General features: G+C 52.9%; 1 pseudogene across 1 annotated transcript; it reads left to right on the forward strand.

Annotated features, from left to right (window-relative positions):
- Window positions 1-5,655: 5,655 nt before the first annotated feature.
- On the forward strand, window positions 5,656-10,861 carry LOC311512627 (interferon-inducible GTPase 5 pseudogene; annotated as a pseudogene). The gene has a single exon. The product of its transcript is annotated as an interferon-inducible GTPase 5 pseudogene (transcript).
- Window positions 10,862-22,371: the final 11,510 nt, after the last annotated feature.

Genomic DNA, 22,371 nt, shown 5'->3' on the forward strand with positions numbered 1-22,371 from the left:
GAATCACTGACACTGCTTAGACTAGCCTGGGGCGTGCGGACTGTAGTTGCATTGAGCTCTGATAGTGGTTGGTTCATTTTATGCTTTAAACCACTTTTTTGCAACAGATTTACTGTATTCCGCAATCAGTAACTGTAGTGAGGCCATATTGGAAATCCTGGGACTTCTAAAGGCCCCTCCCCCAGCCTAGCAGGAGGGACCACTGGACCCAGGAACCAAATGAAGACGGGGGACAGCTAAGGAATAACTGGGACAGGAGTGAAGGTCATAGGTTCAAAACTAGGGGTACAGAGGGGTACACCAAGCAGAGAACCCCGGACAGCGCCCACTGCTCCTCAAAGCTGTCAAGGGAGCTAGCGGATGCCACCCAGAGGAACTCTGCCCAGAAGTATGAGACCAGGGAGGAATGGAAATAGGCCACACAGTCACAGAGCACCCCTCGTCTACCATCCTCCTCCTGGTATTGTAGATGGTGCTTTTAGCCAGGGCCAGGAAGAGGTTGACGAGGAGGAGCCGGAATAGGGGCTGCAACCAGGCACACTGAAGATAGGATTGCGCCAGGGTCTCCCTCACGACGCAGAAGGGGCAGGCCTCGGCTATGGGGGTGAACCGCGCCAAGTGGACGCCCGTGCTCATGGCTCCATGAAGGCGGAATAGAAGCTGGCCCTGGCAGGCCGTGGGACCAAGGTGGAATAAAGGCTGGCCCAGCGGGGCTCCTCACCCTCGACAGGTGGTAAATAGTCCCGCAATTTGGTATCGGGGCGGGACACGAGGGTGAGGAAATGCAGAGTGTGGAGCATGAGCATGTGCAGTTGGTCTCTGGGCACGGTCCGGAACCAAACCGGCTGCAGGGTGCGCAGCCGGCTTGGAGTGTGGGAGCGGGGAGGCCGGGGGTGGTGGTGGTCATGGAACAGGGGCTGAATAAAAAGGTCCGGAGGGCCCGGGGTAAGGGGTGGGTGGGGAACACCCTCTCACAGGGCCCCCTGCAGGAAGACGAGAGAAACGCGTGACAAGGCAGCCCCCTGGTGTAAGTGCAGGGGGGTCGGAAGGGTGGAGAGCCCCATGAGCTGACTGAGCACACGGGGATCCACCCAGTCCCCTCTGTCGTAGTCCAGGAGGTCTCCGACCCTGGTGGTTTCTGCCAGGACCAATCTCCGGTGCATCAGGGTAATTGAGAAATGGCAAAGTGACTGGCGCAGCCCCATCGTCCTGGTCCCTGAACCGGATGGGACGGTCCGCTTCTGCATCGACTTTAGGAGGGTCAGTAATATTTCAAAATGTGAGGCCTACCCAATGCCGCAGATTGATGTACTACTAGACTGCCTGGGGGATGCACAGTACATCAGTATCCTGGACCTCACAAAGGGGTATTGGCAACTCCCCCTAAGTCTGAGCTCTCGGGAGAAGACTGCCTTTTCTACCTCCACCAGGTGGTATCAATTCACCCGAATGCCTTTAGGTCTTCATGGGGCACCAGCCACCTTCCAGAGGTTGATGGACGGGATCCTACAGCTACACAAATCCTTTGCGGCTGCGTACCTTGACGACGTGATAATTTACAGCCGCTGTTGGGAGGACCACCTCAACCAGGTCACCGCCATCCTACGGGCCCTGCGGGATGCCGGGCTGATGGCCAACCCCAAGAAATGCAAAATTGGCTGGCAAGAGGCATGAACTGGTGCTCTTCAGCCCTGACTTTGACAGGGAGTTCCTGCTACAGACCGATGAGTCGGAGGTGGGCCTGAGGGCAGTCCTTTCATAGGAGGTAAATGGGGAAGAACATCCTATATTATATATCAGCCGTAACCTGTTCCCCTGAGAGCGAAATTATATGGTGGTTGAGAAGGAAGCACTGGCCGTCAAGTGGGCCGTGGACACCTTATTATATTATCTTGTAGGCAGCCCCTTCGTACTAGTAACTGACCACGCATCTCTGAAGTGGCTACAAACAGCAAAGAAGACAAACCCTCGGATTATGTGGTGGTACCTAACCCTGCAGCCTTATGCCTTCACCATTCAGCATTGACCATAGAATCATAGAAGATTAGGGTTGGAAGAGACCTCAGGAGGTATCTAGTCCAATCCCCTGCTCAAGGCAGGACCAATCCCCAACTAAATCATCCCAGCCAGGGCTTTGTCAAGCCTGACGTTCACCACCCTCCTAGTAAAAAAGTTTTTCCTAATATCCAACCTAGACCTCCCCTACTGCAACCATTGCTCCTTGTTCTGTCATCTGCCACCACTGAGAACAGCCGAGCTCCATCCTCTTTGGAACCCCCCTCCAGGTAGTTGAAGGCTGCTATCAAATCCCCTCTCACTCTTCTCTTCTGCAGACTAAATAACCCCAGTACCTTCAGCCTCTCCTTGTAAGTCATGTGCCCCAGCCCCCTGATCATTTTTGTTGCCCTCCAATTTGTTGCCCACTGGACTCTCTCCAATTTATCCACATCCCTTCTGCAGTGGGAGGACCAAAACTGGACCCAATACTCCAGGTGTGGCCTCACCAGTGCTAAATAGAGGGAAAATCACTTCCCTCGATCTGCTGGCAACATTCCTATAAATACAGCCCAATGTGCCGTTGGCCTTCTTGGCAACAACAAGGGCACACTGGTGACTCTTATCCAGCTTTTCATCACTGTAATCCCCAGGTCCTTTTCTGCAGAACTGCTGCTTAGCCAGTTGGTCCCCAGCTTGTAGAGGTGCATGGGATTTTTCCTTCCTAAGTGCAGGACTCTGCACTTGTCCTTGTTGAACCTCAACAGATGTCTTTTGGCCCAAACCTCCAATTTGTCTAAGTCACTCTGGACCCTATCCCTACCCTCCAGCGTATCTACCTCTTCCCCGAGCTTAGTGTGATCTGCAAACTTGCTGAGGGTGCAATTCATCCCATCATCCAGATCATTAATAAAGATGTTGAACAAAACTGGCCCCAGGACCGACCCTGGGTACCGGCTACCAACTAGACACTACCCATTGAGCCGACGATCTAGCCAGCTTTCTATCCACCTTTATAGTCCATTCATCCAGCCCATACTTCTTTAACTTGCTGGCAAGAATACTGTGGGAGACCATATCAAAAGCTTTGCTAAAGTCAAGATATATCACGGCCACTGCTTTCACCATATCCACAGAGCCAGTTATCTCACCTTCCTCTCCTCCAAGCGCTTCAAAATGGATTCCTTGAGGGCCCACTCCATGATTTTGCCAGGGACTGAAGTGAGGCTGACTGGTCTGTAGTTCCCCAGGTTCTCTTTCTTCCCTTTTTTCTTCCAGACAGAGCTGTGTGCCAATGTGATCAACTTTGGCTGGTGTTGGGTTACAAATCACGTCAGTGCAGGGGTCATGAAATGTGGTTATCCTTATTGTGTGAGCAACGGGCAGCAGATCTGTGCTTCGCCTGTCCGGACTGAGGGGGCCCCGAGCGTGTCCGGTCTCTGCACTGTGTCTCTGTGCCCTGCACTGAGCGTGTGCGTTGTCTGCACTCTGTGTCTCTGCCATGCACCAGTGTGGGCATGTAGGTGTGTATGTTAGGGTGAGCAGACAGCAAGTGTGAAAAATCGGGACGGGGGTAGGGAGGAATAGGAGCCTATATAAGAAAAAGACCCAAAAATCGGGTCTGCCCCTACTGGTCACCCTAGTGTATCTGCATATTTCCATGCTGCCCCATGCTGGAGGGGCTGAGTTCTGCTCTCTCTCGCTCGCTCGCTCTGTGGGTATGGGGTGTGTGTGTGTGTTATAAGTACACACTGTCACCCCCTGACTGCATTGTGACATTTAGGGCTGTGTGTCCACCTGGAAACTTGCTGAGGGGGGGCAGGTATCTCGGCTCCACTCTGCCCCACCCCTATTACCCCCCCCCCCCAGCCGGCTGGGGTGAGGCCCTGCCCTGCTTCCTAGCCAGCTGCTGCTTTCACTTTCCCCACTCGCTGATCAGGAGCGAGCCAGAGCTGGAGGAAGGCAGCAGGAGAGAGCCGGGGGCCCAGCCAAAGGCAGGCAGGGGAGGCCCCCGCACAGAGAGGGGGCGGCAGGAAGAGGGGGAGCGAGGAGCCCACAGACGGTGACAGCAGCTGAGGCACTGTGGACGGGACGGGGTGAGCCGTGTGCCCACAGATTGCTGCCCCTTCCCGGAGACCATCAACCCCCCCTGAGCGCAGCCCAGCCTGGGGGACGGTAAGAGATTCCCCTTGCTAGGGATTTTCCTCCCCATCCTCAAATTCCTCTCCCCCCCTTCCTGTGAGTTCCTGGGGAACACCCGGCCCCTGGGCCCCCTTCGCGCCTCCCCCGGTGTGGCTGCAGTTCGGGGCTCTGTTGGGGCAGCTGCTAAGCCGCTCTGCAGAGGAACTCGTGCTGGGGACAGTGTCCAGCCTGTGGCCCGCAGGGGGTCGGATTAGGTGGCCCCCAGGATAGTCCCCTTCCGGCTCTGCAGTCGATGAATCTGTGTTTTTCACCTGCAAAAGCTGTGGCTGAAAAGACTGTGCCCGGCTCTGGTTCCTCAGACTCTCTCTTGGCATCAGTAGAAATAGCTGGGCCCCAATGCCGGTGTCCTCTGTTCCCTGTGCGCCGAGCTGGGATGGGGTCCGAGAAAGCCGTGTGCTCCCCGTCTTCCTGCCAGGCCTTTCGGGCAAGCGAGAGCAGCTGCAGGGCTCCCCACGGCTCCTCTGACCTAGAGAGCAGCCAAGAGAGAAGGCTGGGTCTGAGCATGGCTCTGCCTATTCACAGATGACATACTGTCCCTGTCAGCAGCAGTGCGCTGGGCTGGCTCGAAAATCTCCCCACTCATTTCCAGGAGTTCATGGGAGCTGAGATCTTGTGAAAATTCTCACCTGTGGGGCTGCACAGTGCTCAGATAATGGGGGCCCTGATCTCAGCCAGGGGCTGTGCAGCACCTCACACAATGGGGTCCCTGATCTCGGTCGGGGTTCCTATGCACTACTATGCTACAAATAATAAATAATGATTAAAACCAAACGACTCCTGTTTTTTCCACACAGCCCCTGCCTCATTCAGCGCACGGGTCCGATACGTAAGGGGCAGAGTTAAGGTTGCATGGGCCGCCATAAATGTGCCTTTTCCTAACTTTTGAGGGCTTGACACTGTGCTGTTGGCGCAGGATTTTCTGGACATAGCCTTAACTAGGAACTGAAATGTTCAATCGTAGAATCATAGAATATCAGGGTTGAAAGGGACCTCAGGAGGTATCTAGTCCAACCCCCTGCTCAACGCAGGACCGATCCCCAATCAAATCGTCCCAGCCAGGGCTTTGTCAAGCCTGACCTTAAAAACCTCTAAGGAAGGAGATTCTACCACCTCCCTAGGTAACGCATTCCAGTGTTTCACCACCCTCCTAGTGAAAAAGTTTTTCCTAATATCCAACCTAAACCTCCCCCACTGCAACTTGTGACCATTACTCCTTGTTCTGTCATCTGCTACCACTGAGAACAGTCTGGATCCATCCTCTTTGGAACCCCCTTTCAGGTAGTTGAAAGCAGCTATCAAATCCCCCCTCATTCTTCTCTTCCGCAGACTAAACAATCCCAGCTCCCTCAGCCTCTCCTCATAACTCATGTGTTCCAGTCCCCTAATCATTTTTGTTGCCCTTCGCTGGACTCTCTCCAATTTTTCCACATCCTTCTTGTAGCGTGGGGCTCAAAACTGGACACAGTACTCCAGATGAGGCCTCACCAGTGTCGAATAGCGGTCCTTCTAATGTTTCTTCTTCTCTGCCGCAGACTGAGCGCCATGGCTCTCGATGAGTTCAAAGCCGCAGTCTATGAAGGGAGGCTGACAGATGCGATTTCTAATGTGCAGCAGAGACCGCTGGAGTCGTTTAACAGCCACACCCTCAGCATCGCCATCACGGGGGAGTCGGGCTCCGGAAAGTCCTCCCTCATCAACGCCATGCGGGGGCTATGTGCTGGTGATGAAGGCGCTGCTGAAACTGGGATGTTAGATACCATGAGGGAGCCGATGGTTTATCCAGATCCCATCCTTCCAGGCGTCACGCTCTGGGACCTGCCAGGGGTGGGGACATTCTATTTCCCTCTAGACACCTACTGTGAGCGGCTCAATTTGAGCCAATACGAGTTCTTCATCATCGTCGGCTCCCAGCGCTTCCGCTCCGACCACGCCAGGCTGGTCCGTGAGATCCAGAGAATGGGCAAGAGGTTCTACTTTGTGCGCTCCAAAGCCGACGTGGACCTGGATGCTTCCAGGAGGCAGCGTTCCTCCAGCTACAACCAGGAGAGGATCCTGCAGCAGATCAGGGAGGACTGCAGGAGAGGCGTAGCAGCTGAGGGAGTGGGCCACCCACAGGTTTTTGTCGTTTCGAATAGGGAACCCAACTGCTACGATTTTCCCCTCCTGCGACAAACTTTGCAGACGGAGCTGCCGAGCCTGAAGAGACACGCCTTCCTGCTTAGCCTGCCTGCTGTCGCCTCCCGCATTGTCAACCAGAAGAAAGCCGACCTGAAGGGGGAGATTTGGAAAACAGCCCTTTTCTTATGTCTTCTCGCTGCCATTCCTGTCCCAGGCATCGCTTTCTTGTGCACCTTCTTTGGCTTCCGGAAACACCTGTTCCAACACTACAGCAGCTTTGGCGTGGACGACAGGTCCCTCTCTGCTCTCGCCCACCAGGTTGGGGAGCCCGTGCGGGAGCTGACGGCTGTGATGACGTCCTTGGGAACGACCCCCATGATGGCTCTGAAGCTGTTGTTGGATTCGGTGGGGGCTGCCATGATGGTAGCGGAATATTCGTGGAAGCGCCTCCCCGTATTTGGTGCCATGGTGTCAGGAGGGGTGGCACTGGTTACCACGTACTTCATGCTGCGGAAGTGTTTGGCCTCTGTAGCTGACGACACCCAGCGGGTTCTGAGCAAAGCTCTGGAGGCCGAACGGGAAAACACCGTCTAGGATTTGGTGTTGCATTGGATGAGCCTGCTGCTGTCTAGAAGACACAGTCTTGGACTTCAAGCAGGAAAGATTCCTGCTTCTTCATCCAGGAGTTGCATGTGTAGGCCAAAAGCCTAACGAGAAGAAATTGTCTTAAGTAAAATTTTGCTTATTTTGCCTTATACTCCATTTTGCTAGCTTTGAATTAGTATGAAGAAATTATTCTGAGTTTATTTTTTGCTGATTGTGTTAACATTTGTTCTTCGAAAGACAGATGTTTTATGATTGTAATTGCGTTATTTACTGTTTGATGGGAGTGAAGAATGTATGCTAATTAACTGAGTCAGGACAACTGGGCCGGATGGTCAAGAAGGGAGTGGAGGAGTCAAGAGGCACCAACTTTATGATCAATCACCCGGATGGCAGATTGATGACCCTAAAGCAAAGGCATACGCCCCAAGGACGAGATAAGGAGTTGAGCCAAAGGGATGAGAAAGAAACAGCTGCAGATCCTCCCAGTAACAACTCACAATAATGCTAATTAAGAGCAACCTTGTATACCTCGTGATTGACAGCTCTGGTGTAACACAGGTATGTCCATAGACTTGTATGGGAACTTATCGCTATAAAAGAAGGGTGTATTGCCATGGGACTTTGGGTTCGTTCTGCATCAACCTTGGAGCTTCGAATGCATTCAACAGCCCTGCTCCCCTCCCTCGTGTGCAGGTTCAGCTGGCCACTGGAACTGACCGAGCAACACTAAGGACTGGTAACTGTAAGATCCAGCTGCAGAACCTTTTGTGTGTGTGTGTGTGTGTGTGTGTGTGTGTGTGTGTGTGAATGGAAGCACATGCTGATTTTAATACTTAAATTGTACTCTCAATAAACGCGGTGTATTGCCCACCATAAACCATCTTGGGCGTCGTTGCACACAAGTCAAAGCGCCCATAATGAATGAGACAGACTCAGTAACAGCTCAGTGCTCCTGAGGTTTTACCCCACAAGGAATGAGGCAGCTTCCTTCTTCACATTCATACAACAAAAATAAAATTATACTGAATCCGGTTCTATCAGCCTAGGTCCCGCTGGGTTCCTCCATCCCTTCGGTATCTGAGCACCTTACAAACATGAATGGACTGGATCCCCGCACTGGGGCAGATCAGCTGTCATTCCATTGGAGTCAGTGGGGAAGATCCCAGCTGGGGTCAATGGGCCGTAGCTCCATTGGAGTCAGTGGGGCCAGATCCCAGCTGGTGCCGATCAGCTGTAGCTCCGTTGCAGCTTAGAAGCTGAAGGCCTTGTCCTCATGGGAAAGTTTTTTGGCATAACCTAAGGTGTGAATTTAAACCAATAGAGTGATCCTGGTGTAACCTTGTGTGTGGACGCTCTCACGCTGGCAGAAGAGTGGCTTTTTTCACTTTCGTTTATGTCACTTGGGAGGGGGTTTAAGCTGAACCGGAGAATGTCACTGTTCTACCGGCACAAGAGCATCCACGGGGTAGGGGGTTAGAGCCGTGGATCCAGTAAACCTGGCCTTTGAAGACAAGGACTAAAAGCCTCCTTAGAATCCTGCCCTGTGAATCTGGTCAGTTGCATTTAGCTGCAATGCTGGGGCAGTGGGTTTGCTCTGTGTGTGGTTTTCCATGCTGACCAGTATCGTCTTGTTGTTTCCTTGCTCTTTTTCTTGGCCTGTTTGTTGAATCTACCTATTGCCAATAGCCTTACACTTAGATTGAAAGCTCTTCTGGGAGGGCCAGTCTTTGTGTTATATCGTCATACAGCGCCTGGCACAATGGGGCCCTGGTTTCTATTTGCTACCGTAATACAAACTCACAATAATTGGCCCGGTACCATGTGCCATCACCATATAAACAGGCTGACAGTCAATATCGATTCTAATCACGGCATCTTGCGATCATGTGATGCTTTATTGACTCATTCACTCCCTGCCACAGATCATGTTTAACTTAATAACGTTGTTAGATTCCATACCCGCCAGGCAGCGCGTATCCACGTTTACCTTCATTCACTAATCTCGGTATTTGTTGCTTTTGGGTTCACAGTCACCGCGCTGGTTTAATAAAGGTACATTGAACACACGCCGCTGCCTGCAGCTTCCTGGGCATCTCTGCTCAGGCTTCCCGCCCAGGGTAAGTGGAGGGACCCAGGCTCCCCCCAGCTGCCAGCGCAGCTCTCCCCAGCCTGGCTCTGGAGGCTGTGGGTGGGAGGGGGTCGGAGCCGCAGCCTGGCCACAGAAAGGGCCAGGTGGGGAGCTGTGTGGAGCTGCCGTGGACCCTCCACCTGCCTCCACCTGCTCTGGGTGGATTAGATGGGCCCCAGGGCAGTCCCCTTCCGGCTCTGCAATCGATGAATCTGCGTTTTTCACCTGCAAAAGTTGTGGCTGAAAAGACTGGGCCCGGCTCTGGTTCCTCAGACTCTCCCTTGGCATCAGTAGAAATAGCCGGGCCCCAATGCCGGTGTCCTCTGTTCCTCTGCGCCCAGCTGGGATGGGGTCCGAGAAAGCCGTGTGCTCCCCGTCTTCCTGCCAGGCCTTTCGGGCGAGCGAGAGCAGCTGCAGGGCTCCCCATGGCTCCTCTGACCTAGAGAGCAGCCAAGGGAGAAGGCTGGGTCTGAGCATGGCTCTGCCTATTCACAGATGACATACTGTCCCCGTCAGCAGCAGTGCGCTGGGCTGGTTCGAAAATCTCCCTGCTCATTTCCAGGAGTTCATGAGAGCTGAGATCTTGTGAAAATTCTCACCGGTGGGGCTGTGCAGTGCTCAGGATAATGGAGGCCCTGATCTCAGCCAGGGGCTGTGCAGCTCCTGGCATAATGGGGCCCCGATCTCGGGAATTGGCCAATGGGAGCTGTGGGGGTGGCGCTTGTGGGCACGGTCAGCGCAGAGACATGCTGTCCCCCTCCCCCCAGGCACAAGCGGAGATGTGCCAGCAGCCAGCCACTTCCGGGAGTGGCGTGGGGCTATTGCAGGCAGGCAGCCTGTCTGAGCCCTGCTGTGCCACCGGCCAGGAGCCACCTGTGGTAAACGCCTCCTGGCCAGAGCCTACACCTCACACCCCCTACTGCACCCCAACACTCTGCTCCCTCCTGCACCAAACTCCCTCCCAGAGCCCACACCCCTCACTCTCTCTTGCACCCCAAGACCCTGCACCAGCCCAGAGCCCCTCCTGCACCCAAACTCCCTCTCAGTCCCTGAACTCCCTCCTGCACCCCAATCCCTTGCCCCAGCCCAGAGCTCCCTCCTGCACCAAACTCCCGCCGAGAGCCCACACCCCTCTATGATGCTCTGTACCTCAGGTAACACCTAGCACCCCCATGTTCATCCTTGTAAAATGATTGTATGGTATCCAATGCAAAGTTTGTCATGTCGGGTGTCTTTGGAAGGCTCACGATGTACTGAGCATTGTTGTTACAGTGATGTTACAGCTTATAATTTCATGTATATAGTTATAAGGCTGAAAATGTATCCTCATGGATTAAAGCATGCCCAGACAAAAACTCTCCAAGAGCAGAGGGGCAGTTCACACCTCATCAGGACAGGCATGGGACAAACCCAGCCCAGCCTCACAGGAACAATGGACACTGGCCTAGGCAGCAACAACAGAATCTGTTAGACCCTTGAGGGAGTCACCCCCCTTCCTTTGGTCAGTTTGGATCTGCGATAAGGTAATGCTCCCCTGACTCTGAAGGGTGGGGGGGAAAGCCAATAGGGAAGAAAGAACATGATAAAAGGGAGAGACGTTTGCCATGCTCTTCCTCTCTCTTCCACCTACATCTACAGACACCACACCACGCGACTGAAGCACTGAGCAAAGGGAAGAGCCTGGCTAACGAGCAACCAGCCAGCCTGTGGTGAGAAGCATCGAAGTTTGTAAGGACATTGAAAGTGTTAAGATCAGCTTAGTATGCGTTTTGCTTTTATATCATTTGACCAAATCTGACTTGTTATGCTTTGACTTATAATCACTTAAAAATCTATCTTGATATTTAGTAAATCTGGTTGTCTGTTCTACCTGAAGCCGTGTGTTTGGTTTGAAGCGTGTCAAAGACTCCCCTTGGGATAACAAGCCTGGTACATATCAATTTCTTTGTTAAATTGACAAACTCATATAAGCTTGCAGTGTCCAGCGGCCATGACTGGACACTGCAAGACGGAGGTTCCCAGGGTTGTGTCTGGGACCAGAGATATTGGCTAGTGTCATTTGATTGCAAGTAGCTGGGAGCAGTTTACATGCCAGAGGCTGTGAGTGAACAGCCCAGGAGTGGGGGTTCTCACAGCAGAGCAGGGTAAGGCTGGCTCCCAGAATCAAGGATTGGAGTGACCTAGCAGATCACCAGTCCGGATAATACCAGAGGGGAACTTCACACCCTCTCCACACCCCAATCCCCTGCCCCAGCCCAGAGTTCCCTCCTGCACCAAACTCCCTCCCAGAGCCCACAACCCTCACCCTCTCCTGCACCCCGACACTCTGCATCAGCCCAGAGCTCTGTCCTGCACCCAAACTGCCTCCCAGACTCTGCAGCCCCTCCTGCCCCCCAATCCCCTGCCCCCCCCCGCCCTGCACCAAACTCCTTCCCAGGAAAAAGACTTGTATACAGCGGCCCCACCAACTCTAATAGCCCTGGGCTCACAGGAGAGTTAATCCGGCCCTGCCTATGCCCTGGTCCCTTACACCTCCCTACCCAGCAATCAAACCTGCGCTCACTTCGGCTGGGTCAGGCTGCAGAGATTCTGGAGCAGGCCAGGCAGCCGATAGACCTTCCTGAATGTTTGGACTTGGCCAGCCTTGGACAACACACAGTGAGTGGGGAGCAGGGGAGGAGGGAAGAGGCGAGAATGCACCTGCCCCCCACCACTGAGATAGGCGCACTATGCTTGGGACTGTTGGTAAGACTGTCTGGATCAGGGGTGTGTGTCTTACACCCCAGATACTGTTGATGTATTAATTGCTGGCATCCCCAGGTTTATTCTGTTGTCCCCGCTAATAATAAAGCTTTCTTTGTTGAACTCCCAAGAGGTGCCGACTTCCCCAGTTCCCAAGGGGTTCTCGACCCCCACTCCGCCCCGGGCCCCACCCCCGCTCCAACCCTTCCCCCAAGCCCCCTCCCCTGCCCTGCCTCTTCTCATCCCCGTGTCTCCCCCTCCTCCTGTATATCCTGAACCCCATTGAACAACTGATTGCAGCAGCTGGGAGGTGCTGGGAGGGAGGGGGAGGCGCTGATCCATGGGGCTGCCAGTGGGTGCTAAACACCCACAATTTTTTCCATGGGTGCACCAGCCCCAGAGCACCCACGCAGTCAGCGCCTATGGAACCTGCCAGGAGTCAATGCTTCAGTGGGGTGCCTTGACTATCACGGGTGCCCAGAGCGGTATACACAGGGCAGTATAGATACTTTCCATAGGTTTCTGGGTGTGGCTCAAGTCGATTTTAAGTTTGCAGAAGGAACCCCTCGGAAATTGAACCCCTTTTGGCTGCCAGCACTGGTGGAAGGGTTACACTGATATCCCTATAAACACCGACTCCCTTTCCAACATACAAAGATCCAGTCCAAACACTCAACCAGCAAGGCTGACGCTTGGGTCCATTTTATGCCCTTTAATCCGTGTTTCCTAACTGCAATAAACCTCAGATGCACCAAGTGCCAGATCAAATTCCTTGGGCATTTATTAAAGGTTAAAAGCATTTCTATGGGGGGAGGGGGCAGTTGAATGATGATAAAGCCACAAGCAATGAGCACACATTGCAATTGAATCCACATTGCCCATTGCCTGCACAATACAGATGTGACCAGTTCCCCAGGAACCTGGAACTGGGGTCCCGCTGAGCCCTCTGTCTTACCAACCTGGGCTCCCTCTCACACTGTGATGCTGTGACAAGCTGCAAACCCCTCCAGGTCCTTAACACAGCCATCCACAGGCAGGGACACACCCACCTGAGTTACTTGAATGCTTCTCCCAGCCACTCATGAACCATCAATAGGGAGGCTCCAGCCAATTCCCCCAGCTCTCCCCCTAGGACTCCAGGGCTGTACCATCCTGCTCTGGTCAGAAGCCTGACCAGTGTAAGTTTATTACCCAGTCTGCCCCTCCCTCGATGTGAAGAGGACATGCAACAGCTCTAGTTCCTGAGCAGATTCCCCCAAGCACTTTAGGCAAGACACACTCAGCCCTGGTCTACACTGTTGGAGACCCCAGGGCATGGCCACTAGTTAAGTCGAGGGGATAAAAGGCCATAAGGGTCGAGGAAGTCTCCCTGTTGAAGGCCAAAGGGCTTCTTCTTAACCCCTCTTAACAGAATTCAGGCCTGGCTGGTTTGAGTAAGCTCTTTTGGTCTTAAAACAATGTTGCAGCCGCAGATAATGCCTTATAGTGTAAGGTTTGCTGACACCAAGTTAAAAATAATAGGAGACAGTTACAAGGCCAGACAGGATGTGCTGGTTGTTTAAGTTGCTAGGAATGCTTGTTAGAGGTTGCAGAAAATAAACATTGTTGTAACCCATATAAAAAGGCAAAATATTTGTGCAAAGTTTTAAGTGGCTAATGTGTAGTGCAGTAACATTAAAAAATATAAAAAATATATATAATGACCTGCTCTGGTGTGCAGGATTTAAAATTCTGTTCTCCCTGTACTTTGTTTGCAGCTGCAAATAAACTTTTCTGCTTCTCCACCCTATTGTGATTATTAAGTAAAACATACCAGGTAACAAACCCCTGCTGTTGTTTTGCCTCTCAGTACTGGGTGCCGGCAACAACACTACGAGTTTAGGTCGAATTTAGCAGCGTTAGATCGATTTAACCCTGCACCCGTCCACATGATGAAGCCATTTTTGTCGGCTTAATGGGCTCTTAAAATTGATTTCTGTACTCCTCTCCGACGAGGGGATTAGCGCTGAAATCAACATCGCTGGGTCGAATTTGGGGTAGTGTGGACGCAATTCGATGATATTGGCCCCCGGGAGCTATCCCACAATGCTCCATTGTGACTGCTCTGGACAGCACTCTGAACTCGGATGCACTGGCCAGGTAGACAGGAAAAGCCCCGCGAACTTTTGAATTTAATTTTCTGTTTGGCCAGCATGGCACGCTGATCAGCACAGGTGACCGTGCAGATCTCATCAGCAGAGGTGACTGTGGAGTCCCAGAATCGCAAAAGAGCTCCAGCATGGACCGAACAGGAGGTACTGGATCTGACCGCTGTCTGGGGAGACGAATCCGTGCTATCAGAACTCGGTTCCAAAAGATGAAATGCCAAAATATTTGAAAAAATCTCCAAGGGCATGAAGGACAGAGGCGAAACAGGGACCCGCAGCAGTGCTGCGTGAAACTTAAGGAGCTCAGGAAAGCCTACCAAAAAACCCAAGAGGCAAACGCCCGCTTGGGGTCAGAGCCCCAGACATGCTGCTTCTATGTCATGCTGCTTCTAGTCAGAGGTACCGCACTGGAGATTAGGAAACCTGGCCTGTACCCCTGGCTCCGGGAGAGGAGGGTTGTTTCTTTGTAGTGTAGAGATAACTCTAAAGGGTTGCACATTTTGTAACTTTGCAGGCCGAGCTCATTGCACCCCTCCATTCCCCCCACCTACTCCCTGTGTGCCACCCTCCCATCCCCCTCTATTTCTTGGGCTCCCTGCAGTGCCTTGCAATCTCCTCCTTGCACTGTGTGTCCCCCATCCCCTCTTGCCAGGGTTCCCCATTCTCCACCCATACCAGAGGGCTACCCATTCTCCATACTGTGCCTGGGTCTGTGTGTGTCTTCCCCAGCTCCAAAGTACCTTCCTTCCCCCCATAAGGCAAGGGAGGTGCAGACAGCTGGTGCTTTCTCTTCCTTGCCTTGAGCAGGCTTTGAGGTGGCAGGAGTTTAGGAAGGAGGTAAGGATGAATGTATGGCCGTCCCTAGACATCGTGGTGCCCCTCTGTGGGGGGTGGGGGAGTTGGCCCCAGGCATCCGCGCGGGGGCCTGCGCCCAAGTTCTGTGGGGGGCAGGAGCAGGCTTGGGGCTTCGGAGGCAGGGGAGAAACCACCCCCCAGCACGAGCCGGTGGAGCGGGTTGGGGCCGGGTCATTCCACTTCCTGCTGCCCAGTGAGTGCAGGGAGGGCCCAACCCTGCACTCACAGGGCAGCGGGAAGTGGAGTGACCTGGCCCCAGCCCGCTTCGCTCTGCTCCCCTGGCTCTCAGCCTTGGGACTTGGGGGGTAGGGGAGAACTGCCCCCCAGCACTCACCGGCGGTGTGGCTGGGAGCCGGAGGAGCGGACCTGGCTGGGGCAGGGTCACTCCACTTCCCGCCCGACCCCTGCTGCAGTCCCCCAGGACATAGCTCAGGGGAAGGGGTGGAGTGGGGGCAGGTCTTGTGTGGAGCAGGGGTGGGAAGAAGTGGTGTGGGGGCGGAGCAGGGGCAGGGGCTTTGGGGAAGGGGTGGAGTGGGGGAGGGACTGGGGCGGAGCAGGGGTGGGAAGAGGTGGCGCGGGGGCACAGCTGGGGCAGGAGCTTTGGGGAAGAGGCGGGGTGGGGGCGGAGCAGGGGCGGGGGCAGCTTTCCTGGCAGGCTCAGCCGGCTGGGGAATCGGGCTGGCCACTGGAGCAGCACGCCCCAAATTTCCTGGTGCCCTACACAGCTGCATAGTTTGCATATGGGTAAGGATGGCCCTGGATGAATGAAGCCTTCTCTCTCCAGCTGCCCTTGCTGGCTGAATATCTCTCCTTTGGGTCCCAACAGGGATAGTTTGTCATTTAGGGTGTTGACACATTACTCTATTGGAAGGATGAGCAGGGGTATTGTTACGCTGCAAGGTGCTAATGGCTGCTATTAAAATGAGAGGTTTCCGAGTAGCATCCGTGTTAGTCTGTATTCGCAAAAAGAACAGGAGGACTTGTGGCAGCTTAGAGACTAACCAATTTATTTGAGCATAAGCTTTCGTGAGCTACAGCTGACATCATCGGATGCATTCAGTGGAAAATATAAATCTGCCCACTTTATTTTCCACCATATGCATCCGATGAAGTGAGCTGTAGCTCACGAAAGCTCATGCTCAAATAAATTTGTTAGTCTCTGAGGTGCCGCAAGTCCTCCTGTTCTTTATTAAAATGAGAGTGATTCCATATGTCACCCATTTCCCCCTCTTTCAATGTTCTGAATATCCCCCAAATCAACAGAGTTCTGACCACTGTTGCCTAGAACATGCCCTGAAATTCTGGAATTGATCAGATTCAGCATTTAAAATTTATCACATCCAATGCCAGACGGGGTGTGGATCGGTGGCTAAGGCCTGGCACTGGTATGCTAGAGATTTAGGTTTTGTCCTGGTTATATCTCTAGTGATGTTGCGTATCCTCTCCGTTAACTCATTTAAAAAAATGGGAGAAGGATGCATGTGTGTGTCAGCTCTTTCCTGATCGCTTTCAAGAATTGGAGTTCCATTTGCCTTGGGCCACGTCTCCTGCCTTGGGCCACATCTACACTACAGAGTGGAGTCAACTTAAGGTCCATTGACGGTCACAAACTACTGTAATTACATCACTTGTGCACGTCCACACAATGCTCCTTATGTTGGTTCATGAGTGGCTGGGAGAAGCATTCATGGAACTCGGTTGGGTATTTCCCTGCCTATGGACGGCTGTGACAGTGCAGTGCCTATCAGAGGTGTATAGCTTGACATCAGCATCACAGCGTGAGAGGCAGCCTAGGCTGGTGGGAAATAGGGGCTCAGCAGCCCCACACTTCATGTTGCACCCGGGGGACCTCATCACCGTAATATCTTGTAGGGAACTATCTTCTGTTGCGGAGGGAGAGAAGCTTTCACGCAGCTGTTGGATGGACGCCAGGCTAAACAGCTTCAAATGCCAGTCCCTCGCCTGTGTTTCTATGCAAGAATTAAGGTCATCCAGAGTTTTGTTTACTGACTGAGAGCCAGGCCCGCTTCCTGGCTTTCTCCCATTTCTGGGAAAGGGGGAGCTCAGCTGGCAGCAGGAGAGTGAGTTTGTGTGTGTGTGTGTGTGTCCCCGGGAAAAAAAAGGGGGGGGGGGTGAGAAAGCCTGGATTTGTGCTGGAAATGGCCCACCTTGATTATCATGCACATTGTAGGGAGAGTGGTCACTTTGGATGAGCTATTACCAGCAGGAGAGTGAGTTTGTGTGTGTGGTTTTTGGAGGGGGGGTGAGGGGGTGAGAGAACCTGGATTTGTGCTGGAAATGGCCCACCTTGATTATCATGCACATTGTGAAGAGAGTTGTCAGTTTGGATGAGCTATTACCAGCAGGAGAGTGAGTTTGTGTGTGGGGGGGTGGAGGGTGAGAAAACCTGGATTTGTGCTGGAAATGGCCCAACTTGATGATCACTTTAGATAAGCTATTACCAGCAGGACAGTGGGGTGGGAGGAGGTATTGTTTCATGATCTCTGTGTGTATATAATGTCTGCTGCAGTTTCCACGGTATGCATCCGATGAAGTGAGCTGTAGCTCACAAAAGCTCATGCTCAAATAAATTGGTTAGTCTCTAAGGTGCCAAAAGTACTCCTTTTCTTCTTCCAACCCTGATATTCTATGATCCACTCCCAGTCTTTTTTCAGGCCTAATTTCATGGTGTCCAGTTTGCAAATGAACTCCAGTTCTGCAGTTTCTTGTTGGATTCTGTTTTTGAAATTTTTTTTTGTTGAAGAATTGCCACTTTTAAGTCTGTTATTGAGTGTCCAGGGAGGTTGAAGTGTTCTCCAACTGGGTTTTCAATGTTATAATTCTTGACGTCGGATTTGTGTCCATTTATTCTTTTGCGTAGAGATTGTCCGGTCTGGCCAATGTACATGGTAGAGGGGCATTGGATGTTTTCAAGATCAGATTAGACAAACCCCTGCCAGGGATGGTCTAGATAATACTTAGTCCTGCCATGGGTGCAGGGGACTGGACTAGATGACCTCTTGAGGTCCCTCCAGTCCTACGATTCTATGATTCTATGGCTGAGAATCAGCCCAGTGCCTGATTGCCTCAGGTCTTCCAAAGCAGGAGACAGAGTGCCAGGGGTCCAATTCCCCATGTTTCTCTTTGTGCACCGGACCCGGGGTGGGGGCAGAGAATTCAGGGTTTCAGGTCTATCCTCTACTTGGAAGAAGGCTGAGGAAGGGGTTACCAGGTTGCCCTGGGGAGAAGAGAAGAGGACCTCCAATTGCTGAGAACAGAATGATTCACTCTGCTGCTGTGGATAGATGTAACCCTTCTGCCAGTCAGAGTTGGCAGAAAAAAGGGCTGGGCTCAGTATCGAGGGGTTCCTTTTCAACAATACAACACAAAAATGGCTCGAGTCCCCACCCAGTGACCTGGGACAATTACACACCACCCCCTGGGCGCCTTTAAGAGGCAATACTTCCCCACTCGCAAGCACAGAGTCTGAGTGTAGCAAAGAAACTTTTAATAAAAGGAGGGAAGTAACTTGACATTAATTTGGGAAAACACCACAAACAGAGTTCATGCACATAAACCATGAGCAAAAGACCCACCTCCAAGTGGGTTGGCCGGTGTCCTTTTCCCTCAAGTTCAGCAACCCAAAAGTCCCTTCAGCCTGCCTGTCCCTTCTCTGCACCCCACTCACAGTTGCTGTCCTTGGTCAGTGCAGCCCCAGAGTTCAGAGGTGCATCTGCAGAGTTCACCTCCCACCCAGGGGCTAGGGTAAAGAGGCCCCTTTCTCACTCTGCTGCCCAGGCACTCACTCACCACTCCTCTCCACTGGCTGCCCTGCTGGATGCAACGTCTTCAGCAGAGACGTCCTTAGGATTTATGGGGCCCTATGCAGTATTGTTAAACTGGTGCCCCTATGCCCGACGGCAGCCCGGGCTCACAGCCCGGGGGGGAGAGACAAGGCAGTAAAGGATACCGAGCCACCCGGCCCGCCTCATGGCAGCGAAGAGTCACAGTTCCCCACAGAGACCCCCGTACCCTCTCCCTCATGCAGAATGTGCGTTGGACTAGATGACCTGCTGAGATCCCTTCCAACCCTGATATTCTATGATTTGATTCTATGAACCTCTTCCAGGCCCTGGCCAAAGGCACCATCTACAATATGAGCAGAAGGATGCTAGATGAGGGGTGCTCCGTACCAGTGTGGCTTATTTCCTTTCCTCCCTGGTCTCATACATCTGGGCAGAGTTCCTCTGAGTGGCATCTGCTAGCTCCCTTGACAACTTTGAGGAGCAGTGGGCACTGTCCAGGGTTCTCTGCTTGGTGTACCCCTCTGTACCCCTAGTTTGGAATCTATGACTTTCACTCCTGTCCCTGTTATTCCTTAGCTGTCCCCCGTCTTCATTTGGTTCCTGGGTCCAGTGGTCCTTCCTGCTAGGCTGGGGGAGGGGCCTTTAGAAGTCCCAGGATTTCCAATATGGCCTCACTACAGTTACTGATTGCAGAACACAGTAAATCTGTTGCAAAATTGGTTTATAGCATCATATGAACCAACCACTGTCAGAGCTCAATGCAACTACAGTCCACATGCCCCAGTTTAGTCTAAGCAGTGTCAGTGATTCCCAGACACTTGGCCAGTCCTAAGCTCAGCCTCAACAAGCAAATCAGTGTATAAACTCTGCAGCAGTAGCTCAAACTGCAGCTCAGGAATAAAACAAAAATGTGACAGGAGCAATTTAAGAATTTACTCTCCGGTTGGGGTTTAACAGCCAGATGCTTCCAAACCCTCCCAGGGTACAACTTTTATTATTATTTGCACCAGAGCAGCGCCTACTGAGATATGGGTCCCATTGTGCCAGGCGCGGGAAAGACCCAGACTGAAATCAGGGCTCCCATTGTATGGGGCATCGTGCAGTCCCCATCCAAGATCTGGGACCCCATTGTGCTAAGCTCTGCACAGATCCTGCCCATATCAGGGCCCCCATTGTGCCGGCTGCTGCACGGGACCCTGACAGAGATCAAGGACCCAACCACATTACACAGGCCTTGACTTAGATCAGGGTCATAGAATCATAGAATAGCAGGGTTGGAAGGGACCTCAGGAGGTCATCTAGTCCAACCCCCTGCTCAAAGCAGGACCGATCCTCAACTAAATCATCCCAGCCAGGGCTTTAGTTAATCCTGATCTTAAATACTTCTAAGGAAGGAGATTCCACCACCTCCCTAGGTAATGCATTCCAGTGTTTCACCACCCTCCTAGTGAAAAAGTTTTTCCTAACATCCAACCTAAACCTCCCGCACTGCAACTTGAGATCATTGCTCCTCGTTCTGTCATCAGCTACCACTGAGAACAGTCTAGATCCATCCTCTTTGGAACCCCCTTTCAGGTAATTGAAAGCAGCTATCAAATCCCCCCTCATTCTTCTCTTCTGCAGACTAAACAATCCGAGTTCCCTCAGCCTCTCCTCATAACTCATGTGTTCCAGTCCCCTCATAATTTTTGTTGCCCTCCGCTGGACTCTTTCCAATTTTTCCACATCCTTCTTGTAGTGTGGGGCCCAAAACTGGACACAGATGAGGCCTCACCAATGTCGAATAGAGGGGAATGATCACATCCCTCGATCTGCTGGCAATGCCCCTACTTACACATCCCAAAATGCCATTGGCCTTCTTGGCAACAAGGGCACACTGTTGAATCATATCCAGCTTCTTGTCCACTGTAACCCCTAGGTCCTTTTCTGCAGATATGTGCTATCATTGTATGTGAAGTTGTTAAGTATTGCTGGATGTGTTACTGAAATATGTTGTGAGGTTGGGAACACCCAGAATCAGCCTTTCAGGCACAACAATGATGTTGCCGGACAGCAGTTCATGGCTCGTCAACACCCACCAAGGAAAGAATCCACTATCCCAGAGACTGTATGCAGTGGAGACTTCTCAAAGAGCTCACGTAAGCAATGGAGACTGCTTGACCTATGGGGACTGACTGACCCCCATGTAGCAGCATAGATCTTTTCAGCAAGCTTCAAGAAACTATAAAGAAGGGAAGAGACATCATCACTTGGCCTCACTCCCCCCACTACTCAACACTTGGACACATGTCTGGTGGACAAAGATTTTGAACTGCGGGGGTGGTCCCAAGCTGGAGGAGAGTCCCAGCCTACGTATTGACGACCTGTTTGTACCATCTTTCAGGGGGAGACGTGCACCGACGCATTTGGCTCTGTGAACATGAGCCCTTCCTAAGGAGATTGGAGAGCACACTGGGTGTGCGGGAGCCGACCTGCTCTTACCTGCTGTCATGGGCGGTGGGTGAAACTGTCACTCGGGGATGTTAGTTCCCCAGCCCACCTGTGGCCCCGCCCATACTCCACTCCTGCTCCGCCCCAGACACCACTTCACCCGGCAGGCTGGGCCACATACCCCAGTCACATGAGGGGAATCTTTGGGGGTGGAGGCGCTTATCTGATGCACAGTGACATAGGAACCCTTTGGACATAGAGTTGCTCTGTGTGTGTGTGTGTGTGTGTGTGTGTGTGTTGGAGGAGACAAGCCCTACTCTGTGTGTGTGTTCCTTCAAACTCAAGACACGTGGGGCGGGGGAGTTACTCAGTCTCGTGGTTGTGTCCATGCCAGCCGGCAGTCATGGGAGCTCTGCTCACGCATGTTTCCTGTGAGTCTTAGGTTGCACCTGCATGGAGTAGCACAGTGGAAAGTGTCTCCACTACTTTGTATGAAGACCGTGTGTGCCTCAGTTTCCCATATGTGCTGCGCTGGCCCCTAGGGGCTGGAAAAGGGCTGTTTTCTCTCGCGCAGGCTGCCACCCAGAGGATCCCTGGCTGTCTCGATTTGGGGCCAGTGTCACTGGCGAGTCCATGAAGACAATGGCAAAGCCAACCTGCCGGGACATTTCTGACCTAGCAACTAACGCCCAGGGTGACCCCCCCTTGCAGGAAGCCAGCTGGAGGAGCGGGAGCCAAGGGCGGACACACTTGGCCTAGGCTGTAGCTTCCGGCTCTCTGGGCTGACCGAGGATTCGCCATGCTGGGTGTAGCCACCTGAGAAACCCGCCTGCCCTTCCCCCACCAGCTGGGAGCCCCAGCTCATGCTGCGGGGGCAGTGCCCCTTTGGGGGTTCACGTCTCCCTCAGGTGCCCGTCTCAAGTGGAGTCGCTGGAGGGAGGGGGCTGGAGGTGCTGAGGTTCGGTCCCAGGAGATGGTGAAGCCGCGTGCCTTCCCCGGTGACAGAGCGAGACCTTAATGGGGGCTGGCCCGCTGTAGGGTGGGTGGGTTCTGGTCCAGCCCAGGCAAAGCGCCACGGGCCGGGTCAATGTCCAGACCTGACCATCCCCCCCTGGGGAATGAGCTCAGACTCACACAGCCCCTGGCTGCCCTGTGGGGCTGGACTCCTGAGTCTGCCCAGCCTGGGGGGTAGGAGGTCCCAGAATAGGCCACAGGTTGCCCCCCGGCACACAGAGCGAAAAACTGGACCAAGAACACTTGTGGGTCAAAATTTAGATTTCTGGTTAGATAGATAGATAGATAGATAGAGGGAGAGAGTGTATGCGGATAGATAGATACATAG

Source organism: Lepidochelys olivacea (genome assembly GCF_965140295.1).
Source record: "Lepidochelys olivacea isolate rLepOli2 genome assembly, chromosome: 24".
NCBI lineage: Eukaryota > Metazoa > Chordata > Testudines > Cheloniidae > Lepidochelys > Lepidochelys olivacea.